Source organism: Clavelina lepadiformis, chromosome 6 (genome assembly GCF_947623445.1).
Source record: "Clavelina lepadiformis chromosome 6, kaClaLepa1.1, whole genome shotgun sequence".
Lineage (NCBI taxonomy): Eukaryota > Metazoa > Chordata > Ascidiacea > Aplousobranchia > Clavelinidae > Clavelina > Clavelina lepadiformis.
The window spans coordinates 20680743-20696503 of NC_135245.1; the positions used below are offsets into that span (position 1 = coordinate 20680743).

The 15761-nt window shown below is 38.9% G+C and overlaps 6 long non-coding RNA genes across 10 annotated transcripts; 4 read left to right on the top strand and 2 right to left on the bottom strand.

Annotated features, from left to right (window-relative positions):
• Positions 1-2681: 2681 nt before the first annotated feature.
• LOC143463062 (uncharacterized) lies at positions 2682-4290 on the top strand. 4 transcript variants are annotated; one of them, XR_013118239.1, is made up of 6 exons: positions 2682-2799; positions 2954-3116; positions 3179-3362; positions 3760-3879; positions 4009-4093; positions 4189-4290. It is a non-coding gene; the product is annotated as an uncharacterized LOC143463062 (long non-coding RNA). The 4 variants fall into 3 exon arrangements; XR_013118240.1 differs by having other exon boundaries at positions 2717-2799; positions 2926-3116; XR_013118241.1 differs by lacking the exons at positions 3760-3879; positions 4009-4093; positions 4189-4290 and having other exon boundaries at positions 3179-3464.
• Positions 4291-4568: 278 nt separating this feature from the next.
• LOC143463440 (uncharacterized) lies at positions 4569-5228 on the top strand. Its single transcript, XR_013118307.1, has 3 exons — positions 4569-4682; positions 4796-4997; positions 5064-5228. It is a non-coding gene; the product is annotated as an uncharacterized LOC143463440 (long non-coding RNA).
• Positions 5229-7372: 2144 nt separating this feature from the next.
• Positions 7373-8492, top strand: LOC143463048 (uncharacterized). 2 transcript variants are annotated; one of them, XR_013118237.1, is made up of 5 exons: positions 7373-7518; positions 7673-7835; positions 7898-8081; positions 8185-8304; positions 8432-8492. It is a non-coding gene; the product is annotated as an uncharacterized LOC143463048 (long non-coding RNA). The 2 variants fall into 2 exon arrangements; XR_013118238.1 differs by having other exon boundaries at positions 7411-7518; positions 7645-7835.
• Positions 8493-11151: 2659 nt separating this feature from the next.
• Positions 11152-11841, top strand: LOC143463123 (uncharacterized). The gene is made up of 2 exons (XR_013118262.1): positions 11152-11298; positions 11337-11841. It is a non-coding gene; the product is annotated as an uncharacterized LOC143463123 (long non-coding RNA).
• On the bottom strand, positions 11378-12111 carry LOC143463122 (uncharacterized). Its single transcript, XR_013118261.1, has 2 exons — positions 11841-12111; positions 11378-11760 (listed from the first exon to the last, which is right to left on the bottom strand). It is a non-coding gene; the product is annotated as an uncharacterized LOC143463122 (long non-coding RNA).
• Positions 12112-12120: 9 nt separating this feature from the next.
• LOC143463124 (uncharacterized) lies at positions 12121-14425 on the bottom strand. The gene is made up of 4 exons (XR_013118263.1): positions 13653-14425; positions 13382-13508; positions 12850-12939; positions 12121-12248 (listed from the first exon to the last, which is right to left on the bottom strand). It is a non-coding gene; the product is annotated as an uncharacterized LOC143463124 (long non-coding RNA).
• Between the last annotated feature and the right edge of the window lie 1336 nt (positions 14426-15761).

Here is a 15761-nt window from a genome sequence, read left to right on the forward strand (position 1 = left end):
AGCATAGTGGTGCAAAGGAGGTGCCGGGGAAGAAGCGTCACCACAGAAGAAAGGCAAAATAATGCAGGTATGGTTTTTATTTAGCTGCCCTGAAAACATTATTTCCTAGTTTATTTTGTGACTTTTATGTTTTTAAGCATATGCGAAAAAATGGTGATGAATGTTGGTCGTCATTGCAGAGACGTTCATAAAATATCATACAATGAGCTGTCTGGTGAAGGGAAGAAAATGTGCCCCTTATGCGATAAATATGTAAAGTATCTGGTGAAACACCTGAAAGGTGCGAAACATGATAAGGATGAAACACAAGTGAAGGAGCTAGTAATGTCACTTGATAAACGGCGACGTGATAATACAGCAAAGGTAATTGCTTGTCTAGATATGTATGTAGCAATATTTAAAGAGAAGAAGTGCTTCACGAACATGCTGCGCTTTTAGTTGTATGTGTATTGTTTTAACACTTATTGTCTGTTCAGTCGCCTGGACCGAACAGTCCGTTTTTCCTGGACTGCCTGCTTCAGAAATTTCTCGCTTTATTTGCAATCCGTCGACGGAGGGGGAAAACGCTTGGTCGATGCGGAAAAGCAGAAATATATTCTGCAAAGAATAGTTTCTAATTGCAGTTTTGAGGATTTGCACGCTTTCAGCTTGGACACATACACAGAAAAGCACGTTAAAGTAAGTAACTGCGTAGAATTTGCTATATTTGTGATTTGTTGCGTTTAATACAGACTACGTTGGCAGTTGCTTGAGGAAGGCAAATGCAAGCCTTCAACCTTCATTGCGCACAATGCCGCAATAGTTGCATTCGTAAAATTCTTAACTATGAGGCATGCGGCAGAATGCAGCTTTGATTATCAACCAACCATGATACGGATCAAGCAGTGGAACGAGTTTTACCGGAGACGTCACCAGGAGCGGTATGTTATTGGTTTGTTTAAAGTTTTGTTCAAACTTTAATGTTACCGAAAATATTTGTAGACGCCACGAAATCAGGGAGAGCGATAGAAGAAACGCAATTCGGAACGACGATGTTAACAAAGTGCTTCATTCAAGATATGTTATGAGATGCCTTCAAGACATGCGACGTAAGTAGTGTGACGCAAAACCCGTAAAGCGGGTTTACAGTAAAGCGTTTTTCCATTAGGGTTAGCATCGTAGGAAATGGTGTCTGGACAAGTTCTCTATGGTGGAATTGTTCTCTACCAAATAAATTAAATACAATACCGGTTTCCAAATTTTCAGGGTTAGGAATTAATGACCGGTCGCATCTGGCAAAATGACTCCATTTAATTGAGAGGTTAGGGTTAGGGGTGAAATCGTTTTTAAAATTGAGGGTTAGCATCGTAGGAAATGGTGTCTGGACAAGTTCTTTATGGTGGAACTGTTCTCTACCAAATAAATTAAATACAATACCGGATCCTAAATGTTCAGGATTAGGACTTATTGACCAGCGGCATCTGGCAAAATGACTCCATTTCATAGAGCGGTTAGGGTTAGGGGTGAAAGCGCCCTTAAAAGTGAGGGTTAGTATCGTAGGAAATGGTGTCTGGATAAGTTCTCAATCGTAAAACTGTATTTTTGGTTATTAGCAATGCCATATCGACCGAAATGGTACGCGAACCTTTTTAATGGTGCTCGGCTTTTGCTGATAGTCTGAGCTGTCGATTTGCATGACGGAGCTGAAAGCTGACGTCAGAACGATCCACCACGCTAGACTATGCTTAACTTCGCTCCACTACCCTCCACTACGCTCCACAACGCTCCACTACGCTCCACTACGCTCCACTACGCTCCACTACGCTCGACTACGCCCGACTACGCTCGACTACGCTCGACTACGCTCTACTACGCTCTACTACGCTCTACTACGCTAGACTTTGCACTACTACGCTCTACTACGCTCTACTACGCTCTACTACGCTCTACTACGCTCTACTACGCTCTACTACGCTTTACTACGCTCTATTACGCCCTACTACGCTCTACTACGCTCTACTACGCTCTACTACGCTCTACTACGCTCTACTACGCTCTACTACGCTCTACTACGCTCGACTACGCTCGACTACGCTCGACTACGCTCGACTACGCACGACTAGACAATAGATTTTGTCTATTTGCATTGCACATTAATCACAGTTGTCGTGGCCGAGTGGTTAAGGCGACAGATTCGAAATCTGTTTGGCCTCTGCCAGCGTATGTTCGAATCCTTCCGACAACGTGGAATTAAAATCACGCTTCCATAAGTGATTCGAGAAAAGTGCGATTTTATCTATTTGCATTGAACATTATGCACAGTTGTCGTGGCCTATTGGTTAAGACGAGAGACTAGAAATCTGCTGGGCTCTTTTTGTCCCACCTTGGATGACCGTGGTAAACAAAGATGGGACGATAAGTATAAATCTTTAACAGTATAAATTTGCTTTAAATAAAATCGAATCTAAAAAAATTTGCCTTTGAAATAAAAATGAATGATGAAATTAAAATAAAATTTAAATTGATTCGTAGAAGAAACAACGAACGATGATCTTGTAAAAATCTGCGTGGCCATTTTTTATCTTGCGTTTCTATCGCTGCTAAACGTAAAATTGTATTTGTTGTTTTTGGAAAATTATGGTAGGCAAGCAAATTTAAATTTTAAATTTTAAATTTTGCATGGTATGCTGTGTAAATAATTCCCTTTCCAAATCTTAAAGATTTTATAAATTCGCATGTGATCACTCAAGCATGAAATGCAATCAACCCAGTTCACTTCTCAGACTGACCTTCACTTCTCAGCAACGCACGTGGAGTGAGGTACTGTTCAGTTAGTTGCTCTGTTTTAGCATACTGTAGGCCGAGCTTCTGTTTTAAATTATCGGTTGTAGGCTGCAAGATATTAAACAAATCTAATATTGATTGTTTCATTTTTCGTTGGTACAGTAACTCACTATATTCTACAAACATGCAGTCTGGGAAAACGATCCCGGAGCGGAGGTGAGAAGGACCATGGGGAAATCCTCATGGCCTATCAGATAACCAAAAACTCGCAGCGGACAAGTGCGGACCGCAACATGCTCGTGGAAGAACTTAACCATGGCTGCCGGACCAGGAAAGGACGTTGGATTATTCGGGTAAGTCACCACATTCTCCTTTCATGTAGAAAACTATTAAAAAAGGGATGTTTTTAATGCAGGTGCAAGATCACAAAACATTCGCAAAATATGGGGATGCAACAATTGTTATGCTTGGCTGGTTGAAGGAAGGGCTGGACAACCTTGTCCGGTTCAACGGAAAAGAAATTTGAAATAATTTTCCCCATAAATAAGCAAAGTAGTTTGCGGAAAAAAGGATGCAGCGAGGGTTGAAGTTGGCCGGAGGTGGCGAAAAATTTACCGCGACCTCAAACCGAAAGCATTCTGTCACACAGGTCGTCATCTGATGACGACGTGGACACGATCATCAGTCCTTCAAAGTTGCCAAAAAGGGTGCGTAGCTATGCGTTCTGTAAATTCTGTTGATTTACAAGTTATAAATTGTTGTCGTTTTAATTGTAGCTTGATAAATGAAAAAAAAAGAAAATTCCGAAGAACTTTAAGGATGCAGAGCCTGGTTATATTGAAACTCGAAAGAAGAAAATGAGATCGTTAGTACAAGGTTTTGGGTAAGAGTTTTCACTTTTTCTTTCACTCTGTTCTTGACACAAATTCGTAAAGATTTCTTCGTAAAGTGTGTGCCAGTTAGTAGCGGAAAAAAGTGAAAATGTTTCTTTTGCAGCTCAGTTCAAGAGGGCCGCAATTATTCAATTAAAGATAAAGACCTACAGAGGTCTAATTTCGCCTAAAGCACAATCGAAAGTATGGGCGAGGTTGGCCAGGAATTACCTCTTGATTATAAGTAAGCCACTTAATGTTAGCATTCAAATTGTTTTTTTTTTATGTATAGAAACCGAATTTGAGTTGCATTTTTATTTTTTTTAATATTTCTTACATTAATTGGTAAGTTGTTCCATGTCTGCTGTTTTAGGAGCCTCGCCGACTCAACGTCCGAAGTCGTGGCTGCCCAAGAAATAGTGGCATCAGTAATGCTAGAACGCATCGACAGTTAGTCTGTGAGTAACATGGCTTGAACTTATGCGAGATTTTAAAAATTACCATGCTCTATGTAAACTGTGATGACTTAAAATGCTTTGTTTTATGATGAAAGCGAAAAGAAAAGTATCGAACGGGAATCAGAAGAAGAGATGGAAGAGGCAGCAGGGCAAGAAGTGTCGGAGAGAAATGAAGACGAGATGGTGGTGGATGAAAGGGATCCTGACGGGTTAGAAGGTGAAGGGGAGCATAGTGGTGCAAAGGAGGTGCCGGGGAAGAAGCGTCACCACAGAAGAAAGACAAAATACTGCAGGTATGGTTTTTATTTAGCTGCCCTGAAAACATTATTTCCTAGTTTATTTTGTGACTTTTATGTTTTTAAGCATATGCGAAAAAATGGTGATGAATGTTGGTCGTCATTGCAGAGACGTTCATAAAATATCATACAATGAGCTGTCTGGTGAAGGGAAGAAAATGTGCCCCTTATGCGATAAATATGTAAAGTATCTGGTGAAACACCTGAAAGGTGCGAAACATGATAAGGATGACACACAAGTGAAGGAGCTAGTAATGTCACTTGATAAACGGCGACGTGATAATACAGCAAAGGTAATTGCTTGTCTAGATATGTATGTAGCAATATTTAAAGAGAAGAAGTGCTTCACGAACATGCTGCGCTTTTAGTTGTATGTGTATTGTTATAACACTTATTGTCTGTTCAGTCGCCTGGACCGAACAGTCCGTTTTTCCTGGACTGCCTGCTTCAGAAATTTCTCGCTTTATTTGCAATCCGTCGACGGAGGGGGAAAACGCTTGGTCGATGCGGAAAAGCAGAAATCTATTCTGCAAAGAATAGTTTCTAACTGCAGTTTTGAGGATTTGCACGCTTTCAGCTTGGACACATACATAGAAAAGCACGTTAAAGTAAGTACCTGCGTAGAATTTGCTATATTTGTGATTTGTTGCGTTTAATACAGACTACGTTGGCAGTTGCTTGAGGAAGGCAAATGCAAGCCTTCAACCTTCATTGCGCACAATGCCGCAATAGTTGCATTCATAAAATTCTTGACTATGAGGCATGCGGCAGAATGCAGCTTTGATTATCAACCAACCATGATACGGATCAAGCAGTGGAACGAGTTTTACCGGAGACGTCACCAGGAGCGGTATGTTATTGGTTTGTTTAAAGTTTTGTTCAAACTTTAATGTTACCGAAAGTATTTGTAGACGCCACGAAATCAGGGAGAGCGATAGAAGAAACGCAATTCGGAACGACGATGTTAACAAACTGCTTCATTCAAGATATGTTATGAGATGCCTTCAAGACATGCGACGTAAGTAGTGTGACGCAAAACCCGTAAAGCGGGTTTACAGTAAAGCCTTTTTCCATTAGGGTTAGCATCGTAGGAAATGGTGTCTGGACAAGTTCTCTATGGTGGAATTGTTCTCTACCAAATAAATTAAAGACAATACCGCTATCCAAATTTTCAGGGTTAGGAATTAATGACCGGTCGCATCTGGCAAAATGACTCCATTTAATTGAGGGGTTAGGGTTAGGGGTGAAATCGCTTTTAAAATTGAGGGTTAGCATCGTAGGAAATGGTGTCTGGACAAGTGCTTTATGGTGGAATTGTTCTCTACCAAATAAATTAAATACAATACCGGTTCTTAAATGTTCAGGGTTAGGACTTATTGACCAGCGGCATCTGGCAAAATGACTCCATTTCATAGAGCGGTTAGGGTTAGGGGTGAAAGCGCCCTTAAAAGTGAGGGTTAGTATCGTAGGAAATGGTATCTGGATAAGTTCTCAATCGTGAAACTGTATTTTTGGTTATTAGCAATGCCATATCGACCGAAATGGTACGCGAACCTTTTTAATGGTGCTCGGCTTTTTCTGATAGTCTGAGCTGTCGATTTGCATGACGGAGCTAAAAGCTGACGTCAGAACGATCCACCACGCTAGACTATGCTTAACTACGCTCGACTACGCTCGACTACGCTCTACTACGCTCGACTACGCTCTACTACGCTCGACTACGCTCTACTACGCTCTACTACGCTCTACTACGCTCTACTACGCTCTACTACGCTCTACTACGCTCTACTACGCTCTTCTACGCTCTACTACGCTCTACTACGCTCTACTACGCTCTACTACGCTCTACTACGCTCTACTACGCTCGACTACGCTCTACTACGCTCGACTACGCTCGACTACGCTCGACTACGCTCGACTACGCTCGACTACGCTCGACTACGCTCGACTACGCTCGACTACGCTCGACTACGCTCGACTACGCTCGACTACGCTCTACTACGCTCGACTACGCTCGACTACGCTCGACTACGCTCGACTACGCTCGACTACGCTCTACTACGCTCTACTACGCTCTACTACGCTCTACTACGCTCGACTACGCTCGACTACGCTCTACTACGCTCGACTACGCTCGACTACGCTCTACTACGCTCTACTACGCTCTACTACGCTCTACTACGCTCTACTACGCTCTACTACGCTCTACTACGCTCTACTACGCTCTACTACGCTCTACTACGCTCTACTACGCTCTACTACGCTCTACTACGCTCTACTACGCTCTACTACGCTCGACTAGACAATAGATTTTGTCTATTTGCATTGCACATTATTCACAGTTGTCGTGGCCGAGTGGTTAAGGCGACAGACTACAAATCTGTTTGGCTCTTCCCGCGGAATTGAAATCATGCTTCCATAAGTGATTTGCGGAAAGTGCGATTTTATCTAATTGCATTGAACAATAAGCACAGTTGTCGTGGCCGAGTGGTTAAGGCGACAGACTTTAAATCTGTTGAGCCTTGCCGGCGTAAGTTCGAATCCCGCCGACAACGTGGAATTAAAATCACGCTTCCATAAGTGATTCGAGAAAAGTGCGATTTTATCTATTTGCATTGAACATTAAGCACAGTTGTCGTGGCCGATTGGTTAAGACGAGAGACTAGAAATCTGGTGGGCTCTTTTTGTCCCATCTTGGATGACCGTGGTAAACCAAGATGGGACGATAAGTATAAATCTTTAACAGTATAAATTTGCTTTAATTAAAATCGAATCTTAAAAAATTTGCCTTTGAAATAAAAATGAATGATGAAATTAAAACAAAATTAAAATTGATTCGTAGAAGAAACAACGAACGATGATCTTGTAAAAATCTGCGTGGCCATTTCTATCTTGCGTTTCTATCGCTGCTAAACGTAAAATTGTATTTGTTGTTTTTGGAAAATTATGGTAGGCAAGCAAATTTTAATTTTAAATTTTAAATTTTGCATGGTATGCTGTGTAGATAATTCCCTTTCCAAATCTTAAAGATTTTATAAATTCGCATGTGATCACTCAAGCATGAAATGCAATCAACCCAGTTCACTTCTCAGACTGACCTTCACTTCTCAGCAACGCACGTGGAGTGAGGTACTGTTCAGTTAGTTGCTCTGTTTTAGCATACTGTAGGCCGAGCTTCTGTTTTAAATTATCGGTTGTAGGCTGCAAGATATTAAACAAATCTAATATTGATTGTTTCATTTTTCGTTGATACAGTAACTCACTATATTCTACAAACATGCAGTCTGGGAAAACGATCCCGGAGCGGAGGTGAGAAGGACCATGGGGAAATCCTCATGGCCTATCAGATAACCAAAAACTCGCAGCGGACAAGTGCAGTCCGCAACATGCTCGTGGAAGAACTTAACCATGGCTGCCGGACCAGGAAAGGACGTTGGATTATTCGGGTAAGTCACCACATTCTCCTTTCATGTAGAAAACTATTAAAAAAGGGATGTTTTTAATGCAGGTGCAAGATCACAAAACATTCGCAAAATATGGGGATGCAACAATTGTTATGCCTGGCTGGTTGAAGGAAGGGCTGGACAACCTTGTCCGGTTCAACGGAAAAGAAATTTGAAATAATTTTCCCCATAAATGAGCAAAGTAGTTTGCGGAAAAAAGGATGCAGCGAGGGTTGAAGTTGGCCGGAGGTGGCGAATTTATATCTCTGTTCTTGACACAAATTCGTAAAGATTTTTTCGTAAAGTGTGTGCCAGTTAGTAGCGGAAAAAGGAGAAAATGTTTCTTTTGCAGCTCAGTTCAAGAGGGCCGCAATTATTCAATTAAAGATAAAGACCTACAGAGGTCTAATTTCGCCTAAAGCACAATCGAAAGTATGGGCGAGGTTGGCCAGGAATTACCTCTTGATTATAAGTAAGCCACTTAATGTTAGCATTCAAATTGTTTTTTTTATGTATAGAAACCGAATTTGAGTTGCATTTTAATTTTTTTTAATATTTTTTGCATTAATTGGTAAGTTGTTCCATGTCTGCTGTTTTAGGAGCCTCGCCGACTCAACGTCCGAAGTCGTGGCTGCCCAAGAAATAGTGGCGTCAGTAATGCTACAGCGCATCGACAGTTAGTCTGTGAGTAACATGGCTTGAACTTATGCGATATTTTAAAAATTACCATGCTCTATGTAAACTGTGATGACTTAAAATGCTTTGTTTTATGAAGAAAGCGAAAAGAAAAGTATCGAACGGGAATCAGAAGAAGAGATGGAAGAGGCAGCAGGGCAAGAAGTGTCGGAGGGAAAAAAAGACGAGATGGTGGTGGATGAAAGGGTTTCTGACGGGTTAGAAGGTGAAGCGGAGCATAGTGGTGCAGAGGAGGTGCCGGGGAAGAAGCGTCACCACAGAAGAAAGGCAAAATAATGCAGGTATGGTTTTTATTTAGCTGCCCTGAAAACATTATTTCCTAGTTTATTTTGTGACTTTTATGTTTTTAAGCATATGCGAAAAAATGGTGATGAATGTTGGTCGTCATTGCAGAGACGTTCATAAAATATCATACAATGAGCTGTCTGGTGAAGGGAAGAAAAAGTGCCCCTTATGCGATAAATATGTAAAGCATCTGGTGAAACACCTGAAAGGTGCGAAACATGATAAGGATGACACACAAGTGAAGGAGCTAGTAATGTCACTTGATAAACGGCGACGTGATAATACAGTAAAGGTAATTGCTTGTCTAGATATGTATGTAGCAATATTTAAAGAGAAGAAGTGCTTCACGAACATGCTGCGCTTTTAGTTGTAGCCTATGTGTATTGTTATAACACTTATTGTCTGTTCAGTCGCCTGAACTGAACAGTCCGTTTTTCCTGGACTGCCTGCTTCAGAAATTTCTCGCTTTATTTGAAATCCGTCGACGGAGGGGAAAAACACTTGGTCGATGCGGAAAAGCAGAAATCTATTCTGCAAAGAATAGTTTCTAACTGCAGTTTTGAGGATTTGCACGCTTTCAGCTTGGACACATACATAGAAAAGCACGTTAAAGTAAGTACCTGCGTAGAATTTGCTATATTTGTGATTTGTTGCGTTTAATACAGACTACATTGGCAGTTGCTTGAGGAAGGCAAGTGCAAGCCTTCAACCTTCATTGCGCACAATGCCGCTATAGTTGCATTCATAAAATTCTTAAAACCTACATGACAGGATTTCGCTGTCAGCTCCTGTAGAGCTATCAAATTTGGTACTTTCCCATTTCACAGACTGCCTGGCGAGACCGACGAAAATAACATTTTTTTGCCGTTACGCAGCAAGAAAATAACGCAATGCGGAAATAAGTTTCCACAAAAAGCCAAATAGCAAAGCGTTAACCCCCCTCCCCTCCCCTCCCCTCCCCTCCCCTCCCCCCAAAACAAGTCAAATACCCCACCCCAAACCCCCAAGGTCTGCAACTAACTAAGCAATCTCAACAAAAATTGACCTCGAAAGACTAGACACAACCTGTTTCCGTTTGTGCGGGCTTGGCCAAAAGCCAAGTCATACTTCCAATTCTAATTTAGTTCGGGCACTGTCGTGCTTGGCTGTGGTTGTTAAACTTCTAGCTTGCAAGCCAACTGTTGCGTCATAGATAAAATTGAGAGGCAGCTAATCCAAAACATATCTCTTTGTTATGCAAAGCAAAGAGAATAGAAATATACTAGAAAAAGTTTTATAGCATGTTTTTTAAATCACTCCTTTACATTTTGCGCAATATTTAATAAAAGTTGCTGTAAAAAGTTGCATGAAAAATAGAGAAAAGTTGCAAAAAGTTGCAATAAAAAAATTCCTACAAAAAGCTTAAAACATCATACTACATAAATTCTGAGTATTTAGGAAGCTGCCGAAAGCTGTAAAAAAAAGTTGCAAAAGTTGCAAAAACTTGCCCTAATAATGATATATCTAAGTGTCTTGAGGTACCAAAGCAAAAAATTAATTTCATTCGCATTGCGTTCGTAATTTTTGTAAGTTATAATTCGCACGGGTACAAATATGCACGAAGTAACAATTCCAAATGTATCTCGCAACGTATACGGGTATTAAGTTGCACGATGTAAAAATTACCAAATGTATCTCGCAACTTATACGGGTATCAAATTGCACGAAGTAACAATTACCAAATGTATCTCGCAACGTATACGGGTATCAAATTGCACGAAGTAACAATTACCAAATGTATCTCGCAACGTATACGGGTATTAAATTGCACGAAGTAAAAATTACCAAATGTATCTCGCAACGTATACGGGTATCAAATTGCACGAAGTAACAATTACCAAATGTATCTCGCAACGTATACGGGTATCAAATTGCACGAAGTAACAATTACCAAATGTATCTCGCAACTTATACGGGTATCAAATTGCACGAAGTAAAAATTACCAAATGTATCTCGCAACGTATACGGGTATCAAATTGCAACATAAAATCTTCGTCGGACCTACGTTGGCGCGCTAACTACAATCTTACACGTTTCGACGTAGGGCCTACCAACAATCACTAACACACAGCGTTTTTACGCGTTACGAATTTGAAACAGCAAACACAATATTTTACTGCAATAAAACGCTTTCACCACTTGACGCAGATGAATCGAAATTCAAAAATAGACTTGTCTGGCTTCATCTTGCGGTTCTTTACCTAAAACACTTCTTTAATCAAAATTATTGCAATTTGTTTCTTTACTATCCACAAAATTAAAATTGCAAAAGTTAAACGCTGTGCAATACAATACACTGTTATTTTGTTAAACACTTTAATTAAACACGAAAAGTGAGGCCAAAAAGAAACGCCTAAAATGGTTACATGTTTAAATCGCACATGTTTATTCTGTTTTGTGTTTAAATGTTGTAGGTGTTTACTAACTAGGTGTTTATTATCTTTGGTGTTTATGTTTAAATGTTGTACGTGTTTACTAACTAGGTGTTTACTATTTTATGCGTATTGTCACTTGGCAGTCAAAATTTCCAAAATAGCGTTTATTACAGCAGCGCAACAGAAACAAGGCAGGTACAATCACGGGCGCCGGAATTATTTTTGGCAGGGGGCAAAATTCGAAAATAGGACACTTTTTGAATGTCATTTTGGAAAATAAAGAAAGAAAAGGGGGCGATGGCCTCTCTGCCCTTCCTCTTCCGGCACCCGTGAGTAATAACAATATACAATAATAATAATAATAACAACCGATAAGTTGCATTAAATAGCCTAACACCCCCCTCGAATCGTTGTTACATCTGAAGTGGATTGAATCAGCAACAATGAATGTTTTCATGGTTCCGGCTTCGTTATAAGAAACAAGCAAACTTGGCAGTGTTTTCTTTCTGGAGTTTAAACTAATCCGAAATGCCTAAAAAATTAAAACAAAAATGTCAATGTATACAAATTGTTCTGTAAAGCCACCAGTTAAATAAAGCAACTACAACTCACATTAACAGTCTGCATTGCATCAAAAAGAATTGTTTTGCGGGTCGGCCAAAGTTGTTTTTGTGACCTCAAAAAGAGATTAAGTTCTTTCTCTGGTGATGGATCCTATGTCAAAAGTTTTGTTAGGTTTTTACACTATTAATAATGAATCTATTTTCACCTCAATATATATAAAATGTCTCAAGATCTGAACACATTATTCTTCAACAAAGCAATAAGCTAATACACAAACAACCAAATTTGATTTTTGTTAATTGCTGGATGAATGCTCAGATTGCTCACTTCAGTCTCATGGCATTGCCGCTCAACATTGCTGTTACATTTGTTGTCTAGCGTGGTTAGCATGCTTACGCAAGCGTCTTATATCGTATTGTAATCAAATTGATAAACATTTCTGAATTTTTCCTCAATCTGCAAAATTTATCACTATATCAATAACCATGTTGCAGCCTCTAAACATGATCTACAACTGTATTCTCTTACAAAAGTATGAAAATCTAAAACACCTTATAATAAGTTTCTTTCAAACACTAACAAAAGGCATTTGTCCTAATAATGAAAACTTTTCAATGATTCCACTAATGCAGGGGTCGGGAACCTTTTTGGCGAAGGAGCCATGCAATCCACATATTGTTAATTTTTATTTCCGTTAGAGCCATATAATATTTTTCAACACTTAATGCAACTAACGTGTGCATTTTTAAGCAAAACCAACTACTTTAGACAACGGTAAATGTCTGAATTTACTCTTTAATAACATGCTAATTACTGTTAATGCGATTTCTGGTGCTGCATGATACAGAAATTACAAAATTACAAATAACTGAAAAGTTTTATTCGTAACAATTGAGCTAAGAAATGCCAGCTTAGATTTATTTGCGAGCCAGATGCCATCATCAAAAGAGCCATATCTGGCTCGCGAGCCATAGGTTCCCAACCTCTGCACTAATGCATCCATCTTTACATTAAACTAATTGCTTCTTGGTGAAAGACAGACATTGGTCTTAAATACCTGTTTTAGTAGACCGTATTCCCATCCTGATTCTTCCTTTTCTAAATGTTGTCTAATAACTTCAGTAGCCCTTTTTTGTCCATTCTGAATCTACAGTGATTAAAAATATAAAACTAAACAATATAGCTTTTAAAACAGTAGTGAGATGTAATCAAGCTTTTTGATAAGGTGTCAGAATCTTTCTTCTCGAATGTCTTTGGAAGACTCGGACTCGGCAATGATTCCTCCACTCTCTGCAGTTTTCCACAAAAACTCAATTTTCATTTGTTTATTAAATTTTATAACATATTGACCAACCCTGGCACTGCTCACCAGGACCAGAAGAGTAAAGATTAATAATGGCTTACCCAAGAACATTACAAAAGTAGTAACACTGGACATTTGCAATAAGTTCGCATTGTTTGAACCTGGTGCTAAGCCAATCCACCACTGAAGCAACACTTTTTGGCATGCACAGTATATTTTAAAATTAACTTAATATTGTTAATAATAAAAATTTCATGTGGATCAAAAATATATAATTCTGCATCACCTGCCAGTGTAGTTGGAGGAAACCTAATGATGAGGGTTGTTTACTACCATATGTGATGGCACAGGTGGATGGCTTCTCTTCCGACATAAGTTTCTAAGTTTTTCCAATAACTTTCTACAGAAAACGCCTGTAAAGAAACAGCTTAGTATAAACTGTTATAGACTACTGAGTACAAAAATATTTTATATTGTAGGCTAGGAAATTTATCATTATACAGTTATTACAACAATTTTCTTTCTACAGTACTAAATTATCAAAATCAAATGCTTACCGAAGGCCATTGCCTTTCCCAAGAGCATTACAACGGTATGGCACCACCGGGTATCGAAAACATGCTATAAATATTTGTTATTGTCTGTAACTCTGTAAACCTTTATGCCTGGAATATAGCCTAGGCCTTGTAGTAACAAACCTGATCCATACAGCGAAATACGCTACACCAGGCTACCTATATAGGCTACCGAAAACAAACTGTGGCAATAAGCTACAGCCCTACGAAACGTCATAAAACAATTCGCTGTCTATATGTAAGCTGAAAAGAGGGTTCAGATTTTAGAGATAGCTTTTAGCCTAGCTGCCTGAAGGAGGTAAATGCGCGCCCACATTTTTGACCATGGTAGAATTTAACAAGATATTTCATAGAACTTAAAATAATTTTTAAATAGCAAACTTGCTGGATAAAAAGTAAATAAAAACAACAATTACTTGTTCTAATGTAAAACAATAAGTTTAATGTAATGTTATGAAAGTTTTTTTATTTTAATATTTTAGGTTTTGAGTTATTTAAACATGGAATAAATAGTTATAACTTACTATTTTCAGATACACAATCTACATTATATGAACAAACGTTATTCAGACGTTCCACTAACTGATGGTGAACGCTTGTCATTTACCTTTCAATCAAACGACGAGAAAAGAACGCCCACGTTAGGCCATGCCCGAGTAATTTCAAACTTTGATGGGCAAAGTATGGTAATTGGTTTTTCACCCTCCATTCCTGGGTGAATGGCTTTACTTGAAAACCAATCACAGCCAGTGGCGTAGCTGGAAAAAAATTGGGGGGGGGGGGGGGGGATCAAATATTTCATGAGATTACAAAGAGAACTATACGAATTGTTGGTTTTAAGACACCGCCACCCGATGTAGAAACCTATATAGACACAAAATATGGGGTCGGGGTGGCCAAGGCCCCTATCACCCCTTTGAAATATAGCCTACAGTAAGGCCTGAACAATACAATTTAGTGTTCAGCCACTCCATACAGGAAAATTTTTAAAACGACTTCAAGTTGCCAACTTTAAACCTAAGAATTGAGTCCGAGATACAAATTTATACTGAACAATAGCTCGTGTAATTGGGTAATGCGAACAAGTCTAAAGCATATAGTACCAAACTGTTTTTGATAGATTCTTTCTAAAGCAACTTAAAGTATAAGATATAATTCAATAAAACTCATCAAAATAAACACATTCCTCCTAAACACCTTTTTGTTTGACACATTTTGTAATCTTTGTGTTATGTGTTTAACATTTAAACGCCTAAAGCGTGGAAAAAGTGTAGAATAGGCATAAATCATTATTAAACGTGTCATGGATTGTGGTGTTTAACCCATAAAGTGTTTAAATTTTGTCAAATTAACAAAATTTATACACTTAAACACATAATTAAACACTTTAACATGTTTAAAGAAGTAAAATTGTGTTTAAATTTTAAACACATGAATGACAGTGTAGCCTTTTGCGAGTTGCCCAGTTAAATTTTTAATTTGGAGTAGTGATTTGCAAGTTAATCTGGAAATGGCTACAAAATGCGTAGCCATTTTTCAGATACCATACTTTTTGGCAATTTAATACCCGCAACGTTGCGAGATACATTTGGTAATAGTTACTTCGTGCATATTTGTATAATTCGCACGGGTACAAATATGCACGAAGTAACTATTACCAAATGTATCTCGCAACGTATACGGGTATCAAATTGCACGAAGTAAAAATTACCAAATGTATCTCGCAACTTATACGGGTATTAAATTGCACGAAGTAACAATTACCAAATGTATATCGCAACATATACCGGTATCAAATTTCACGTAGTAATAATTACCAAATGTATCTCGCAACGTATACGGTTATCAAATTGCAAAAAAAAATCTTCGTCGGACCTAGTTTGGTGCGCTAACTACAATCTTACACGATTCGACGTTGGGCCTACCAACAATCACTAACATACAGCGTTTTTACGTGTTTGAGAAAAAGATAAATTTTCACAAATTTGAAACAGCAAACACAATATTTTACTGCAATAAAACGCTTTCACCACTTGACGCAGATGAATCGAAATTCAAAAAATAGACTTGTCTGTCTTCATCTTGTGGTTC